We start from the raw sequence: 5,745 nt of genomic DNA, 5'->3' as shown, positions 1-5,745 counted from the left end.
TCTAAACTCACGGTATTTTTTTTTCTTTTTGTTCCTAGCATCTTTGTGTTGCAAAAGTACTTTCTTGCGCATGCAGTGACGTCCTTGTATTACGGAATTCCAAAAGCTGGTAGTTGTGCACCTCTCTCTGCGAGTACAACCGTACGAAAGCACTCAGCTGCATCACTTTATATGCTAGAGCGCAACAAGGTACATTCACAAAAGCAGCACACAGCTCCGTTCAACTCTGTCGAGTCGGCACGCCTTCATAATAGACTTTAAGAGCAGCGCCTATTACCGCTGTATAGCGTGCGCGGTCACCTTGTTTGTGCTCATCTCTCTTCCTCTTTTTATCCCCCTCCCCCACCGTGCGGGGCAGCCAATCAGGACTGCCTCGTGTCAACCCTATTTATACATCCTTTATTTATCTCTGCCGTTTATAGTCGACGTGGAACACCCGTAGCGGTTGCTTGGTAGCCATGGCGTGGCGCTGCTGAGCTCAAGGTCGTGGTTTCGATTCAGGCCCGCGGCTGCCGTATTAATGCGAAAGCATTTTATTCCCCATTAAGTGCAAAATCCGACGTCCGGCGTTATCATCCGATGGTACCTAAACCCATGTGACGAAGTGATGACGTCGCGTTCCCGGCGCAGGACCTGCTGCGCGGCTCGCACTTCGAAATGCCACGTCGAACAGCCACGGCGTCGGACGGACGCCGTGGCCCACACCAAAAAAAACCGACCTGGCTCACTCCCAAAATTGGATCAAGGTGGATTGAAGTGGATCAAGGTGTATTAAAGTGCATTAAGCTGGATTAAGGATAAATTAGAGCAAGGTTAGGGTGGAGTTTTAATCTAAGGTGATAACTCAGACAAGTCTTCACGCTTTCGCATTCGAATCACGTAAGGATGCTGAGGTGGCTGTCTACTTCTTTGGTGGGGGCGAGATGGAAAAATGCTTTACTTGGATTTCATCATCATCATCAGCCTATATTAATGTCCACTGCAGGCAATTCCCATTGCCACACACAAAACTAAACAGTCTCGCTGCGCTTATTGCAAACGGGTACATACCCCACGCCGTACCACATTAACAAAATATATCCAGAGAGGGAGATTAGGATGGAATGTAATGACTGTAATGGCATCATTGAAATCAAACATATGCTCGCGGGGTGCCCCACAACTCTTCCCAGCCTCCTGGAACAAAGGACTCAATGGGAAAAAAGAATACAAAGCCCATTGCTTCAAGGCCAACCAAGGGCTGTCCAGAGGGCCCATGATGTCTCTGAAGGGCTTGGCCTGACAGTGCCAACGTGGGAGCGGCCCGCCTCGGCTTAAGTCGAGCCTCCGGACCTCTTTAAATAAAGTTTACACACACACTGCAGGACTACGTCCTCTCCCGTACCACGGCTCGTTTTACGGACGCCGCTTTGTACGGGACGAAGAGTAAGGGCGCAGTGGCAGTGGTCTGCGACCGCCGAGGCCACGTCATCTCTGGTGCATCGACCCGCCCCTGCACGATCACGGAAGCCGAAGAGCTGGCCATCGCGTTAGCCAGCCGCGAAGGCCAACACACAAACGAACCACTGACGATCCTCACGGATTCCAAGCAGGCCTGCCACAACTTCCTACTGGGAAGAATCGCAAGACCTGCGGCACAAGTCCTAGCCAAAATACCCAAGGAGGACACTGACGACATCACCACCCAAACCATCAGCTGGATACCGGGCCACGCTGCCATCACGGGTAACCAGCATGCCGACAGAGCAGCTCGAGAATTTGTACATAACCGAGCACTCATCACGTCGACTGCAGATTACCCTGACGCAGTGACCCCGAGTATTCAGTAATCCTGAACTACCACAGAAGGAGTCGCTTGCGATATCCCGCACCCCATCGAGAACTAAACACGGAGGATGCCGCTGCCTGGCGTAGGCTCCAGATGGGCACTTACACGAACCTACATATCGCGTGCACCCCACAGCCTACAGGGACGAATTCCCGTGGCGCGGGGCCACACCAACCCTGTAACAGATTACGTGGGAGTGCACACTACACAACATAGAACACCACGACACGAACACCACGAGGGAGCAATTGGAGGTACTGCTGTCCAGCTCTGCCCTCGACGACCAGCTCAAGCTGATCCAGAGAGCAGAGAAGATGGCAAGAGCCAGCGGAGCCCTGGACTAGGGGCCCCGACCATTACATCTATCTATCTATCTATCTATCTATCTATCTATCTATCTATCTATCTATCTATCTATCTATCTATCTATCTATCTATCTATCTATCTATCTATCTATCTATCTATCTATCTATCTATCTATCTATCTATCTATCTCTATCTATCTATCTATCTATCTATCTATCTATCTATCTATCTATCTATCTATCCCTGCGATCTCCAATTATCCATGTCTTGCGCTAGCTGATTCCAACTTGCGCCTGCAAATTTCCTAACTTCATCACCCCACCTAGCACCTAGTTTTCTGCCGTATTTGGATTTGGGTGCACGTTAAAGAAACCCTAGGTGGTAGTCCTTCGCTATGGCGTGCCTCATAATCAAATAGTGGTGCTGGCATGTATATTATTTTTTTTAGATATCTCAGACTACCGCGTCCTATCGTTACATTTTTGATTTTGACGTTTAGGTCAAACATCTGTTGTCACTGATCGAATCAACAAAGGTGACGCCAATCTCATGCGCCGATATCCGTATCGCGTATCCCATCCCGAGCATCACGTCATCCAGAACGAGGTCGAATAAATGATCACAAAAGACGTCATGGAGCCTTCGTGTAGCCCGTGGGCCTCCCCTGTCGTTCTCGTGAAAAAGAAGGACGGCAGCTAGCGTTTTTACGTCGATTATCGGAAATTAAACAAAGTAACTCAAAGATATCTACCCGTTGCCTCGCATCGATGGCGCCCTCGACTGCCTTCATGGAATCCAATTTTTTCGCCCATCTGCCTTCGGTCTGGCTATTGGCAGATTTCAGTCTGCCATCATCATCAGCCTATATTAATGTCCACTGCAGGACAAAGGCCTCTCCCTGCGATCCCCAATTACCCCTGTCTTGCGCTAGCTGATTCCAACTTGCGCCTGCAAATTTCCGAACTTCATCACCAAACCTAGTTTTCTGCCGTCCTCGACTGCGCTTCCCTTCTCTTGGTATCCATTCTGTAACTCTAATAGTCCGCCGCGGTTATCCATCCTACGCATTACATGGCCGGCCGAGCACCATTTTTACCGCTTAATGTCAACTAGAATATCGGCTATCCTCATTTGCTCTCTGATCCACACTGCTCTCTTCCTGTCTCTTAATGTTAGGCCTAAGATTTTTCGTTTCATCGCTCTTTGTGCGGTCCTTAACTTGCTCTCGAGCTTCTTTGTTAACCTCCAAGTTTCTGCCCCACATGTTAGCACCGGTAGAATGCAGTAATTGTACACTTTTCTTTTCAACGACACTGGTAAGCTTCCAGTCAGGATTTGGCAATGCCTGCCGTATGCACTGCGAAAAAACTGCCTTTATTACTCCAGATGGCCTGTACGAATTTAAGGTCATGCCGTTCGGAGCGTGAAATGCCCCAGCAACCTTCGAATGGACTCTGTGCTACGGGAGATGTAAGTGGTCCATCTATCTATGCTATTTAGACGATGTCGTTGTCTACTCGCCTACGTTTGGCAGCCACCGCACCAGTTCATTGGCCGTTGTGCCGTTTGGCCGACGCCAGATCACTATGCTCGGTCATCTTGCCAGTGCTACCGGCGATCAACCAGGTACCGACAAGGTGCTATTAGTGCAGCAAATTCCTATGTCATGCTAGCCGAAGAAGTCCAAAGTTTTCTAGGATTATGTTCCTACTTTCGTCGCTTTGTCCGGAACTGGTGTGGGCTGAAACCAAATTTAGCCCTTTCTTCATTTGGCTGAACCGTTTCTGTGATTACAGATCATCATGCCGGCTGTTGGCAAGATGGTCTGTAATCACCGGAACCTGATCACCGTGATGGGGAGAGCACGTTACTATTTGTTACATTTGCGTACTACAATCCGTCGCTCCATGACACAGCTGGGTATGAAATGTTTTACAGCGTTATGGGTTATGTTATGGGTTCATTCCAACAACCGTTCCGGTTGGCGATGGTGTCCGTAGCAGCTATCGTTGTTGGGAACGGGTTGGCGTTTCATCTCAGCGCTGCCATCCGTTGTTGCGGGTCGGAGATTATTCAGCCGCTGCTGCCAGTTTGTTGAGACTCAGGTAGCGTTTAGGCCGGTGATCCTTCAGCCAAAGGGATGAGTACGTCTGGGAGTAAGAGCAAGAGAAAAAAGGGTTTATTTTACATATTTACAGTGGCTCCAAATATGGAAGCCCCCTCCATGGGAGAGCACTTTGAAAGTCTCAGCTCACTACATGTCTGAGCACATATCAGAACAGATCAGGACACACCACTGCACGCAAGGTGTCCCCTTATAAAACATCGGTCTTCCCTCGTTGACCCGACTAGGGAATCAGATGACCTTGATGCGGCCAATAAGACGGGACGTCTTGTTCGCTGAACTCCGCCTCCAATGTTGCACCTTCGAAGCAAGGACGAGGCAATCCGGAAACAGGGGGTTGACACTCCTTCCACGAAAGTCGGTGACCTGTTTCTTGCCCTCCGACGGTCATCTTGCCAGGGTCGGGAGAGAGGCGTTCGCGCTAATCCCCGCGTCTAACAAGGGGTGGCATCGCGGGAAGCACCCAAAGAATGGGCACTGCCGAGTTGGGGCGCTTGTTTGCCCGTCTCGTCGGTGTCTGGCACTGTCGCCGTCTCGGCGACGCTCATGAAAGGGCCTGCCTCGATGGGAAACAATCAAAGAATGCGCCCGGCCGATTCGGGACGCAACATCGTCGGGAATCAGGAAAAAATACCCCGTTCCCGCAGGGATCGAACCCGGGCCCGCTGCGTGGGAGTCAGAAACTCTACCACTGAGCTTTTTTAACAACGATCTTTTTCTTTCGTGGTATTTATTACGAAAATAAAACGTACATGCGTAAGATATTTACGAATCGGCCAAAACAGTCATAGCCGCGTCTACAAGCACAAAACAGACACTTCACAGTACAATTATTACTGTAAACAGTTCTCTAAAAGGGAGGCAAAAGGATACACTGCATAAGATTCACCAATGAATACCAGTCTGGTTGGAAGTCTCTTTGATCATAAAAGTATTTCAGTTTTGAAATCATCTGAATGAAATGTTCACTGCGAAGACACAATTGGTTCTGCACTGCGATCTAACATGAGAGATTCCCCATAAATTGTGCAACGCCATAAGTAGCAGCATGTCAAAAGCCACATCTTCACATTTAGGTGGCATAGAATATTGAATCGTATGAGGGTTTATATCAAGTTGACTAACGTCACACGTTGGGCTTGTTGGTATAACATGATGGAGGCAAAAGGTGTAGCGCATCAGAAACAGGACACAAGAGGAAGAACACAGACAACACACACGTTTGGCGCTAACTTTCAACAACAAGTTTTCATCGCGGGATCACTGCATACATATATACCACTCAAGATATATATCAAGATACCTTTTAAAAGTCCTTCGGAGAATGTCCCAAAACAATATGGCGTCTTTGAAATGAACAGAACAGTGTTCTATAGTTTCTGGTACATTACAGAGGCGACAGTTAATCGAAGATACAAAAATGTCTTTCCTAGTTAACCAGGCTTTAAAAGATGACGTTTCAGTATGCACTTTTTAGAAGAATGT

The sequence above is a fragment of the Dermacentor silvarum genome, chromosome 5 (assembly GCF_013339745.2).
Source record: "Dermacentor silvarum isolate Dsil-2018 chromosome 5, BIME_Dsil_1.4, whole genome shotgun sequence".
In the NCBI taxonomy this organism is placed as follows: Eukaryota; Metazoa; Arthropoda; class Arachnida; order Ixodida; family Ixodidae; genus Dermacentor; species Dermacentor silvarum.
This window is presented reverse-complemented; position numbering follows the sequence as displayed.